General features: G+C 46.5%; 1 protein-coding gene across 1 annotated transcript in view; it reads right to left on the reverse strand.

Moving 5' to 3' along the window:
• The window catches only part of SERPINE2 (serpin family E member 2), a 58,034-nt gene extending 46,771 nt beyond the window's left edge, over positions 1-11,263 (reverse strand). The window contains exon 1 of the mRNA XM_079783198.1: positions 11,074-11,263. The gene's annotated coding sequence lies outside the window, so the exon portion shown is untranslated. The remainder of the gene's footprint in view (positions 1-11,073) is intronic.
• Positions 11,264-13,827: the final 2,564 nt, after the last annotated feature.

The following is a 13,827-nucleotide window of genomic DNA, read 5'->3' on the forward strand; positions in this document are numbered from 1 at the left end:
CTCAACCTGCCACAGCCCTGACCTTGCCAACTGACCTAAATCACTGTACTTCCTATCTCCCTGTCTGTGAAACGGGGACAACACTGTCTTTCGCTGCATGGAAGGTAACAGCCGTATCGTTTCCATTCTCTAGCTATGGAAATGGGGCACAGAGTGGGGTGTATTTTTGTGTCCACAAAACTACTAAGCATAGACCTGGGGTTTAAACCCAGGTTCCTTGGACTCTCAAATTCATTCTCTGTGCAGCAATGTCCCGACCCTTCACCTGTGGGTATCAGGAAAAGTTAAATGACTGTTTCGCCTCAGTCATCCACTGAACACAATGCTTCAGAATAAAAAATTTCCATGGCAAAAACACATGGGGGGAAGTCTCAGCAGGGTGCTTCACACACCCGAATCTCAGATTTCTCACCTATAAACTAGTACCAATCTCTACTTTACAAGGGCTGTTAGGATTCAACAAGATGACATATATATATAAAATGTGCCCAACAGTACTTGACACACTGATGATCCATCATCTTTCCTTTGCTGCTCCCTTCAAGCATCTTTGGGCAGGTACTGTGGAAGGAGCACAGAATGATAAGACAGACCAAACAATCCTCAAGGGCTCCTACCAGGGCAGAAAAGACGCACACATAAGTAGAACACAAGGTAGAGAGTAAGACAAAAGCATAATTTTGCCCATGGTACATGTGAAAAAAATACTATCCTACTCACAGAAATTTTAGGCTAATAAGTGATAAAATATACACGCATTATAACAACTATGTTGAAAGGACTTGCTGAATTAATTCACATTAGTATGACTAGCACTTGAATATTCATAATTTACCTCCTTGCTACACAAGAACAGGTTTACTTTGAATACTTTGGCATCTCTGGCCAATCCTCCAAATGGCTATTTTAATTAACATGTCATTAAGAAATGAACATAGGTTTGGCATAAGATGATATGAGTCTATTGGTAAATGAATTTCAAAGCGAAAATCCACACCTTTAGAAAGAAAGCTCTCTTTATAATTAAGTCATCACACAGATTCTCCCCGACCTCTACCATCCCACTGTCTGAGCAACAGTTCAGGTGTGGGCGTGCGTTGAGTACTGTGTAAAATCTCAAATGAATATTTGCCTGTAAATTTCCCAAAAGTCATATTAATGGCAGCATAGAATACATTTCCTATCTGGGTATGCTTGGTGAAGTTAATTGAATATTCATAGAACTCTTTTGTATATTGAGGAAATCAAATCATAATTAAATGACCACATGTTTTAAATACATTCAGCATGTGTTTCAAATGGTTATTACTGGGTATCTGGACATCACTGAATACAGTAAGAATGACATTTTCACATCTGAAAAACAAAAACAAAAAGGGAATACTCTGGATGCTCTTTATTATTTGGTTTAATATTGCAAAGACAGGAATATTAAGCCAAATAGAGTATCTTGTACTCCATAGACCTTTATTCATTCTTTGTAACTAACATAAGAAAGAAAACACACCTACCCTGACAGGGTTAGCCTGAAATGTGCCCCTAGAAAGACCTCCTGGGAACACAGCTCTCACATTTCCTCACACAAGAGGGGTAAGAGGGAGTTTATTTCATGCATGAACCATCCTTTCTCCACACTGTCCTGGAAGACCTGGAAGCCTGCGGGAAGGACAGATGACCACTGATCACTGGGAGTACTGCCAACCAAGAGTGCTACAGGAAAGGAGTCTGGAAACAAAGCATGTGAACACACAGAGCAAGTCATTCATTCACCAGGTCAAAGACAGAAAGGAAACATGAGCCCCAGAGGAATGAAATGTTCACCTGGACAAATGGAAGCCCTACCAGCACCATGTCATGCCCTGGAAGTCAGCTCCATTCTAAACCCTGTACTCAGCACCTGAACTATACTCTCTACCTCATCCTCATGAGACTTAACACATAACTACCTTCATACCCAACTCACAGATGAAGAAACTGAGGCTTGGAAAAGTTTAGCAAATGAGCTATGATCTCCTGGCCTCTAGCTAGTAACTGATCAAATCTAGATTCAGACCCAAAACCATTGGCCTCCCAATCCTCCACACTCCAGATTACTACATGAAACAAAGGAAGGGGAGGAGGAAGGGGACTAAATATACTATTTAGATGTGACAAATTTTGAAATAAAGGTAACTATTTAAAACAGAAAGAACTATAAAAACTAGGAAAAGTTAAATCTCAAACAATAGTCTAAGCCCGTGGTCGGCAAACTGCGGCTCGCAAGCCACATGCAGCTCTTAGGCCCCTTGAGTGTGGCTCTTCCACAAAATACCACGGCCTGGGTGAGTCTATTTTGAAGAAGTGGTGTTAGAAGAAGTTTAAGTTTAAAAAATTTGGCTCTCAAAAGAAATTTCAATTGTTGTACTGTTGATATTTGGCTCTGTTGACTAATGAGTTTGCCGACCACTGGTCTAAGCTAAGTCTTCATAGGTTTGTGGAGTTTAATTAGGCATCTTTTAAAAATCATGCCCCACTTTTCCTTTGGTCATGTTGAGTCTGACCCAGCTCAGCCTAAGTTACTCCCTTGGAGTCTGGGTAAATGCACTCTACCTTTTCAACTCAAAAGTCAGCATTAATTTTAGAGTTTGAGTCCCATGAGAAAACAAATGTCTAAGGAACAAACTGGGGCAGGGAGGTCCAAGGCATAAAAACATTACTTGAAACATAACACAGAAATATTAGCCTCTCCCTGTCTCGGGTGTTTTGGCTGTGTGATTGAAGGCTATTACACAGCAAAGGGAGAAGATGCTCTTTTGAGAGGAGGCATATTGTTTGACAGGAATTTATTTTTGAGAAGTTATGAAAATTGATGGGATATAAATATTTGAACATTCCTGGTATCAGCTCACAGTTCACACATTTACAGACCTGGGTTCAGGCCCTGGCATTGACACACCCAGGTTGTATGTATGACCGAGGACACTCCAGCTGCTCCACACTCTTCCCCAGCTGTTCGAGTGGAAAGGATACTGCCTCTGTCCTACAGGCAGACCCAAGGCTCTGGGAGACAGCACAGATCCTCTGCCAACTGAAAACAAAACTAACGGCAGTTGGGGTTACTTGCCTGTGCAGCACACCTCTCTCAGTGCTCCCACCCCTCCTGACCACAGGCTGGAACATGTGACTCAGATTCTGGCCAATCATAATATCCCATTCCCCTGACCACAGCCATTGGTCCAGGGAAAGGCACATGACCCAAACTGAGCCAATCAGAGTGCCTCCCTAGGATTTTTCCAATTGGAAATGGCAGAAAGCCCCTCTTTCCTCTTTGATCATGAGGCTGTAGGGAGGTGAGCCTGAAGCTGCCTTTCGTCATGCTCCCTGAATCAAGAAAACCTCCAGACACAAGAGACAGGGGGGAGAAAAGAGAGCACCAAGGCCCTGAGTCTTTGGTTCCAGTCACCTCCAGGGCCAGAGGCATCTCCGCCATCTCTCAGCGGTGGCAGTGCAAACCAATAGCTCCACCTTGCACCCCATGATTGTGTCAATTATTTTTATTTAGGTTTCTGCACTTTTAAGAAAAGATAATGCATTAGTTGATAGCTCATATAATCTAAACAGTAACCAAATCCTCAGTAAACATAATTTCTTCCTAAGTGGGTTTCTTATTTTAAAAATGAACAAAAAATTAGTAGAGGAAGCAAACACTGCATTACTTACACAGCATTTTCTTAAAATAAAAAAAATTAAAAAATCTATTTTCATTTACAATCACCTTACTTATTTCAAGTAGACTTTGTAGTTGGCATTAAACTCTCTCACATACCCAAACCCGCTTTCAAAATTTGGTCCATTAAAAACTTAGGCTAAAGACAAATGTTTTTGTTTTGTTTTTTTCTAGAACTATATTAGTTGGCACTAAATGGAGGGGAAATACTGATGCTAATCCTCCAGGTTACCAGAGTTCTCACTGCAGGGCTGAGGAGGACATTACAAAAACAAACAAAGTATATTTACCAAGATTCCCAATCACTACGACAAATCCTTCTGCCTTTGCAAAGGATTTTTTTCTCCTTTTAAACGAAAATCTCCTCCACATTATCTCTCTCTCTCAAGAATGAAATGATAAAAATAGAAAGGCACCATGAATTCCAATTCTGGAATTATTTTCTGAAGCAAAGGACAAAGTCTGAGGTCAAACTGAAGCAAGAGCATGTGGTGTTCCGGATCTAATCTTGAACGAGGGCGTGTCCACCTCAACCTTTGAAGGAATTCAAGGATGAAACAGGGGACATGTTTGTCAATATGCATGAATGGAATTACAAATAGAAGATTGCCTAGGCTCAGTAGCCATCCACATGCACAAAAAGCCCCAGAGGGGACGCCAACTTCTCCAAACTGGGCTTACATCCAGACCTAGAAACCTAACCAGGATACGGGGAGAATCATTGACTGTGTAAATAGACTTGGCCTGCTGGGTGAAAGGCAGCATTTCTCAAAAGAGAAATAAAAATCTTACTAATCTCTCAGTGTTCATAGGCAAATTGTGAACTTGTGGATTACAAATAACTTAAAGATGTAGTTTGTTGCATTTACTCCATTCTACACCAAAGGGTTTTGTGTGTGTGTGTGTGTGTGTGTGTGTGTGTGTGTTTAAACCCAACACTGATTTTTCAGGTCAGACCTGTAATCTATTTACGAGGAAAGTTGGTTTTGGAAAGAAAAGATGGGCACATTTATGGATGAAGATAATGGTTTACAAAGAAGAGCCAAGTATATGGGACACAATTTACTTAATATTTTTTATGAATCCATCCAAGTAGGAATACAAACTAAATAAATCTTCATGTTGGCCTTCAGTGCTATTTCTAATTACTAAAGAGCCAAGCTGAATGATTTCATAGGTTTAAAAGAAAAAGAAGAATTTCATGTAGATAAACATGAGACCAGGCAGACAGCTCTTTGTTCATGGGGGGATGCAGGGCGGGGTGGAGGGATTGAGCAAAAAGGAAAAAAAGAGATAATTTATGGGCATGGACAACAGTGTGGTGATTTTGAGGGTGAAAGGGGGTGGGTAGAGGTGGAAGAGGGCATAGAGAGGATAAATGGGGATGGGAAAAATAAATTAAATTTTTAAAAATGTTTAAAAAATTTCCTCTAGATCTGATATTTATGAGAAAGCTGGATCAGACAGAAAAATAACCCTAGAACTTACATTTCTTAAAAAATAAGACACCTTTCTGATAATTATTTCAACATACCCATTGAGCCATTGTATAGACAAAGAAGTTAAGTTCTAGGTGGTCAGCTATATAAATCATTGGAGGCACAGCCCAAACCCCTCTTCCAACCCAGGACTCTTTCCACCGCACTTGGCTGAAGACATTAGCCAAAAAACTACTATGCGGTGGGGGGGCGGGGGGGGGGTGGTAGCAAGAGGGCATGCATCACCATCATTGAGAAGATTAATGGAAATAAAGCAGAAAGCATTCTCCTACGTTGTACAAATCATGAAATACAGAGCACAGCCCAGCCAACGGACCTCAAGGAAGACAGAACCAAGCCAAGAGAGGTTCAGATGAGGATAACTGAACACAGACACAGAAGCACTTCTGTATTAAACTTCTGCTTTTTTTCTCTGGCCTTTTTTTCTAAGTAATGCTCATTCTCAGAAGACATAGCTGATCAAAGATTTCCTTTAATGTAAAGATATACAGGGTGGGGCAAAAGTAGGTGGTACAGTTGTGAGTACACAAAACAGAGTTAACAGAGCTATTGTAATAATCATAACCTGCATGTCTTTTTCCATATGAACAACTGTAAACCTACTTTCCCCTACCCTGTAATGTTAAATGCAGAAGTACCAGAACCAGGGGTGGAGCTCTGGGGGGAGAGCTCCCTTTCAGCCTGAAAAACAAGCACTCTTTCATGAAATATGTAGTAAACTTATAACAAAAGGGAATATAGTTTAGTTCAGAAATCCATTAAATACCTTTGGGTCATGCACCCCTGCAGGTGCAAATGAAACTAACATGCAGGCTTGGTGGGTAAAGCATCTATACTAATAAAAGGGTAATATGCTAATTAGACCAGACATCTTCCGGACATCCTTCTGGACAAAGCCACAGTGGCGGGGGCTGAGGCAGAGGCAGTTAGGGGTGATCAGGCCGGCAGGGGAGAGCAGTTAGGGGTGAACAGGCCGAGAGGGGAGGGCCGTTAGGGGTGACCAGACCAGCAGAGGAGGGCAGCTAGGGGCAACCAGACCAGCAGGGGAGGGCAATTAGGGGTGATCAGGCTGGCAGGCAGAGAGGTTAGGGGCAATCAGGCAGGCAGGCAGGTGAGCAGTTAGGAGCCAGCGGTCATGGATTGTGAGAGGGAGGGATTGGGCCTAAACTGGCAGTCGGACATCCCCCGAGGGGTCCCCAATTGGAGAGGGTGCAGGCCTGGCTGAGGGACCCTCCCCCCTCCCCCCCCCCCCCCTGTGCACAAATTTCATGCACTGGACCTCTAGCATTGCTATAACACAGAAACTGCCATCAGGGTAAAGTGTGTGTGTGTGTGTGTGTGTGTGTGTGTGTGTGTGTGTGTGTGTGTGCACACATTATAGATCTGCCATGGAAGGCTGGGGGTAGTGATTTTCAGGAAGAACTTTTTGGAATAGGTGATACTGGACCCAGGTCTTGAAAAGGGGGGAAGATTCCCAGACAATCAATGCAGACAGAAGACGGAGAAAAATAATTCTAGGCAGCGGTTCAGGAGTGGCAAAGGCAAGGAGGGTACGAGGAGTCTGCAGAAAGTTCCGTTTTGCAAGAAAACAAAAGTTTTGGGAAGGGCAGGAGGCATGGAGGTGTGAAGAGGTTGAAGAAAGCTTAGGCTTTGTCAGTCATTACAAATGGCTGGCATCCTAGGGTGTCCGTGTGGGGGACAGTGGCGCACTGTGGAATGTTCCCTGGCTGAGTGCTAAGGAGTTCTTGAGGCAGAACTGTCCAATGCAACTGAGTGCCTTTGGGAACATACTGTCTGACTCTGGGTACCATGTGTTAAATGGGGCCTTCCATGTTCCAGACGCTGAGAGCTGGTGGGGCAGCCCATGCCTCCATATTTTTTAGTCCCCCACTGCTATTTGGGATGTGGAACCCACCATGCCCCACTTCCTCCCAGGGAGGTTGTGAGAAAGCAGGAGGGTGGAGAGGTCTATGGAAATGGCTGTAAACAGCAGAGACTGCATCGCAACACAGGTGAGGTAACACTAGATTCATGTATCAACCATGCTCCTTAAAGAAACTTGGGTACAACGCCACAGAAAGATGCTAGAGCTCACCTCTCAACCTGAGACACCCAACCTGTGATACAACATAACCACTTCTTCAGAGTTGGGTTTGACCCAAAGACAAGAGGGAGGCACTGGGTTTTTTTTTCAGGAGGGACACAGCAGATTTGGGTTTGAGGGGCAGGAGGAAAGTCACCCCAGCAGTCCATGGAAGACGGTTGAAAGGGGTGCAAAACCAGGTGTGAGAGTGGGCAGACCGGGTGAGCCAATAGGGAATCACAGGCTGTCATGGTCTCCCAGCCAATGGTCTCCCAGCCTGTGGCCGCCAGCTCAGAGCCCATGGGAGCCAGCAAGCTACTATAGTGAGGGTCACAGGTCCAGGGGGAACCAGAAAGCAAGCAACCTCCAGCGTGGCCGGGCACTGGAAACTCCATGCCAGCCAAGTGTTGCCACATAGGAATGTTAGCTTCATGTTCCAGGTCTTCTGACTTTTAAGAGAAGCTATAAATCCAAATGACATCTTGATATTTCTAAATATAATTCAGTGTTTGTATACTTGTCCAGGCCAACAACACATCTGCCAGCTGGAGATGACACACTGGCCACCATTTTGCCAGTTCTACATTCTGAAGCAGGGCAGGGCCAGTGTGACCCAGCAGAGGTTTCCAGGACGTCACAGCGTGGAGAAGCAATGCGACTTGGCGGGTGTCTGGATGTGGCCAGTTCTGGAAGAGACTAGCATCACAGTGAGGTTCCTGCTTTAGCACCTTGGTGAATGATAGAGCCACCATTAAAAAAAAAAAAAAAAGGGGCCCTACTGGCGTGGCTCAGTGGTGGAGCATCGACCTATGAACCAGGAGGTCATAGTTCGATTTCTGGTCAGGGCACATGCTTTGGTTGCAGGCTCGATTCCCAGTGGGGGGCACGCAGAAGCAGCCAATCTATGATTCTCTCCCATCACTGATGTTTATTTCTCTCTCTTCCTCTCTGAAATCAATAAAAATATGTATTTTTTAAAAAGAGAGAAGGACAAATTTGGGCTAAGGATGAAATGGGTCTGGAGTGGATGGTGAGAACTAAAACCAGTTTTGGATTTATTGTAGGCTTTTCCTAAAGGGCATGGATAAGTCCGCCAGCCTGTAGGTCACCAGCTGGAGACTCACTTTGTACTTGGTGAAAGTTGGAGCTATGGGCACATGGTCGCCCAAAGACTACATAGAGAGTAAGGACAGAGCCCTGAGTCTCTCCAGGAGGCAGTGGAGAAGCCAGGGAGGCAGAAGGAAACGCAGGAGGAGATGGCAACCATGGAAGGAAGAAAGCACCAGGAAGGAAGGAAAGATCACATCGAATTCCACAGGGAGGTGTGCAGAGCGTCCGCAGGGTGACCCATTCAGGAACTGCGGATCTTCTACTTTGGGGAGACTTTGGCCAGCTCGCACAGAGCTCAGAAGGAAGGGGCGGTGTTAACTCATTTCAGAAGCCCGGGGAGACATGCTGGTAGCTGGAGATGAGGTGAGGATACAGAGATAAGGGAGGGGATGGAATTTTAAAAATACTTTTAAAAGAGAAAAGAGTTCCTAGGGAGACATTAGGCACTGCCACAGGGAGGCCTTCTCTTTAACCTTCTCGATGTTCCCAGTTCCAACTTGATTTTTTCTATTCTTCTACCCTATTCATGTTTTATTATCAGACATTATATGGTAGCATAATTCGGTTTGCTCTTTGTCTGTTTCCTCCCACAAGAACGACAATTCAAATAGAGCAGGTACCTTCCATCTTTACCATACACTAGTGCCTGGACACAGTAGATGCCTAAGGAGATTTCCTGGATGACTGGGCAAAGTTTGTAGGAGGGAAATGGGGTAGGACATGGAGAGATTTTAATCCAGTGGTCCCTATAGTAGGGTAGAGTGGGCCATGAAGTCACCTGCCCAAAGGGAAGGAGGAAGGGAAGAGATCTCTTGTGTTGAAGAAGAGTTGCAATGGGAGGGCCAGTCAGCAACTTGGAAGGATGGTTCAGAGACACTGAGATGCTGAAGTGTCTTATTTCACAAGCGGAGCCTCTCTGGGAGAGGGCAAGACTTGGATGTAGAGCACTAAGTAGCTAGAGTGGGTGGAGGTCACTGGATTTGAGACCGTCAAGGATCGAGAGCACCCCTCCGCCCCCCCCCCCCCCCACCATGGACTCTGGGACTGGAGGAAAGAAAAGAAAGGCCAGCAGCCAAAGTCTGCCCGGGGAGTGCCCGGATGGCAGAGGAAGCCACATAGAGGAGGAGTAGCAGGGACCTGGCCAACTCACCACCTCACTTCCGAACTCTGCCACTTCAGTCTGATTAGTATCTAATCCCTTATGTCTGGATCGGAAAATGAATGTCCTTTTCAGACTGAGTCATTTTTGTCCTTTTAAAATTACACCCATATGTGAAGTTCATGGGAGGCAGAAATTTTCTGTACATATTCATTTTTTAAAGGATAAAAGATAGATGACATCTTGATGACCTTCAATAATTGCCTCACACTGTACACTATTTTCAAACACTATTTTAATAGAGAATCAAAATGTAAGGGTTGAAAGAAACTTTAGATTATTTAGGCTAACACCTTCGTTTGCAGAGCTGAAGAAAATTACTGCTGAAATACTGCAAACAGCACATAATAGCTGATCGAGATATGCAGAAAGCCTCGAAAGTGTCTTCGATTTTGGAAGTGCGCTTTAGACAAATTAGCAAAACACTTACTTTTCTTTCAGTTATCTGTGTTCAACTTTGGATGTAAAATCTCCAAAGTAAAAATAAAAAATAAAAAATAAATTATCACATACATTGTCCCTGAACAGTTCAGAGAAGTAAATTGCTTCCTGGCTTGAAAGAGGAAGTCAAACCTTCAAACACCTTTTCATGTGGATGCTAAATATAAGAATGTTCTCTGCAAAGTAGTCAAAGCAAGACACGGCAGCATTTGAGATTTCTCAAGAGAGACACACATGAACATTGTTTTTCTTGCACTGAAATACTAAAACCTCCGATAGCACTTTCCACAATACCTCAGGTACAGTGAGTGCTGTCTTATGTAATCGGAGCCTTCCCTTCCCAATCGGTTTGTAGGCAAATACCCAATTCCGCCCGGAATTTCGGAGTACTTTTCATCTTACCTGTAGTCACTAACCAGCATCGCAATTCCCATGGGTACAGAAGATGAAAATAGCAGAGACCTGCTCCATAGGATTAAAACGGATGCCAAAGGCCAATTTAAAGCCCCCCCCCCCAAAGGCCAATTTAAAGCCCCCCCCCCCAAAGGCCAATTTAAAGCCCCCCCCCCCCCGTAACCCCCCAAACCACTGATCACCCCCACCTTGTTCAGGCAATGGAAACAAGAGTCCGTTTGTCTTTCCTTGTAAGGCAGCGCACATGCAAACTACAGGGTAGGGGATGCCCAGGAGTACCTGGGCACCTCTGGTTCAGGGGTACGGGGGCCAGTTAGGATGGACCCGCAGAAACCACGCATTCCCCAGGACTCCCAGCTGCGGGCACACCTGGACGCCCCAGCGGCGCGGACCCTCCTCGCCCTGCCCGGGTTCCGGGGCACAGGGGCCGGGCGCACAGCAGCCCCGGCCGCCGCAGCCTAAGGGCGGCTGAGAAAGTTCCTCCGCCCCGACGCCGCCGCCCCCGGGCCCCGCTCGCCCCGCAGCCTCCCATCCGGGAGCAAGGTCGCAGCGGGGAGCCGGCGGCGCGCGGAGGGACAGTCCCCGGCTCAGAGGCATCGCCGCTGCTCCCCTCCCGGCCCTGGACGCCCACCACCGACCGGGGCGCGCACCCCGTACTCACCGCCCCTGGTTCGGGATCCCCAGCTGGCGAGCCGAAGCCGGGTGGCGGCGGGGCGGGTGACCGGAGGCCGGAGAGTGGCGGCGGCGGCGGCGAGGAGGAGGGTCCGAGAAGGAAGAGGCGGTGGCGTCTGCAGACTTCGAGTAGCGGGAGCAGCCAGTGCACCCCGGAGCGCTAGCCAGTAGCCGCCGCGGCGGGGGCTTTATCGCCGTCCCCCCGGCCCCCGCCCCTTCCTGCCAATCCCGCCCCGCCCCGCCCCGCCTTCCCGCCGCCTCCTTTGTGTGCCAGCGGGCCGCCGTGTCCCCGCGCCCGCACGCTGGGACGCCCCCACTTTGGGCGCCGCCTCGCGGATATCGCCCCCAAGGGGTCACCGTCGTGTCACTGTGCCCAGAAAGCGCCAGGAGACGCGGTGACCCCGAGGTGCGGCGCCTGCTTGGGCCGAGCTGCACGTGGGTCGCGCGGATCCGGGTGTAGGTGGGAGGAGGAGGGACCCACGGGCTCCCGGCGCGTCCCTGGGACGCTGGGCGAGTGGTCTTAGCTGTCCCCTGGGACAGCGCCCATCGGTCCGGGTGATGGGGATTAGGGTGCCAGGTCGCGGCCGGCAAGGGGTAGAACACCCCTCGAGGCGCTTCTCAGGGGTGTTCTACTGCTCCAGCCACGGGGACCGAGGAGCGGCAGCTCATCGCCTTAAGCGGAAGGCAGACGAGTGAATTCAGAAAACTGGATCCTTGGCATTGACAGCGGGAGGAACCGCAGAGTGCTGGGAATTCAGCCCTTCCCAACCCGCAACTGCAGCCCACGGGACTGGACCTTGTGCGCAGGGAAGTGCAGACCCTTGAGGCCCGTGACAAATCACCACCGTCCGGCTCCCAGCTGTGTTACCCAGATCTCTCCTATTCAGCCCTCGTTTGGGTCAATTTAGGTTTGTGGGGACCCAACTTAATGACATAATTATGTTGCCCTTAGACAGCGCAGAACCCTCACCAGCAGGCCCAGGGCCCCAGCTATGCGAAAGAAATGAGATAAATCTAAGACACAGCCTTGAGCTGAGGCTGTATCCACAGATGAGAGCAACTTGGAATCTGCAACTGGCGCGTAGGCAACCGTGGGCGACCATGCTAGACGGTGTGTGCATGTGTTAGGGTGAGAAAGTCGCTTTTAAGTATAAAGTCTGGGCTAGCCGAAGGGTATTCACAGCCTCTCAGAGCTATGGGAGGTTTGGCCCTTAAATAAAAAGAAAACAGTCCACACAAAAAAACCTGTCTTGTTATTTACAGCCAAGCCTAATATTTATATCCAATTACAGAGCAGGATTTAAAGCCCTGCTTCTTGTTCCCTCTGCCTGAAATGCTCCCCTTCCCTCTGCCCATGATCTCAGGATCTTATGACTGCCTCCTTATACTTCAGGTCACAAGTCAAGTGCCACCTTCTTAGGAAACCTTCCCTGATCACTTGAGCTAACTTTCCCTGACCACTTGACCACTTCCTCCCTTCTACAACCCATTGCTTACTTCATAGACCTCATCATGGTTTGATTTTTTTTTTTTAACTTGTTTCTTGGCTAGTTTTCTCCCACCCTTTCTCATGAGACTATGTGCTCCCAGAAAGCAGGGGAGAGAAACCAGTTCAGCATGGTTTCCAACTCAGCCAATCCTTAGTGCCTAGAGCCAATTCTACAGAGATAGTAGTTGCTCAATAAATGATTGTTGAAGGTTGGTGAACAAGTGCCTGGTGGCTATTGACATGATAAGTACTGCTCTGGAGACAGTCTTGTCAGGAGGGTGAGCTGGAGCTGGGAAGAATAATGGGGATTTGGAGAAGGCTGGAGGAGGAGAAGGCTGGAGGTGGGTATGAACTCGGTGTATTTGAGAAGCTAGGAGTAGCCTCTTCCCGATGGAAGGAAGTCATTCAAGGGACTAGTGAAGCAACTAGAACCAAAAAGTGTGGGTGAAGCCAGGTGATAAAAGCCTGCCTAATTCCCCATGTTCATTTCTATCTCAATCACTTGTTTTAATTGAATTTTTTTTCCAGAGATAACCATAGGTTCCCACGCAGTTGTAAGAAATAACACAGAGAGGTCCCTTGTAAACTTTACCCAGTTTCCCCCATCGGTAACGTTTTAGAATATCACAATCAGGATATTAACAATTATACAATATGACAATAAGGACATTAACATTGCTACACTGATGTGTATTGCAAACACTTTGGTTAATTATTTGTAATTTTACATTTTTAGTAAAGTTACTCTAAAGTTAAAAAAGTAAAAGATACTCTAAGTTTTTGAAAGAAATGCACAAGTATTATTTTAAAGGGTTTCAGTCTCTTGTTTTAATGGAACCAGCATTGTTAAGGGAAAAATGTTTCATTTTACCAATTAGAGTGTATTTGGATTCCAGATTCTTCATATATAAAAGACCATCAGGTGTCTCTGGAACTTATCTCTTTTGTTTACATCCAGTACTGTCGAAGGAACATTTTGAGCAGTACTGTACATGACTTGTCGATTCTGAAATCAGACAGGATGCAGTGTTAACTAATATGCTAAACTAAGCCCAACCACTAATGTGCCTTTCTCTCTCCTTGGACGTTGGATGGGACTGCCAATGAGTGTCTCCCAAAGGGAAATGATTCAAGACAAAGACCCATTCTGCCTGCGGTATATGCCGGGAATACCAACTATGCTTATTATAGAATGAGCATGGCTGGGGTTGGCTGGCCTTCCTGATGCCAGTAAGAGGATACAGAAGCAATCTC

The sequence above is a fragment of the Cnephaeus nilssonii genome, assembly GCF_951640355.1.
Source record: "Cnephaeus nilssonii genome assembly, chromosome: 10".
Lineage (NCBI taxonomy): Eukaryota > Metazoa > Chordata > Mammalia > Chiroptera > Vespertilionidae > Cnephaeus > Cnephaeus nilssonii.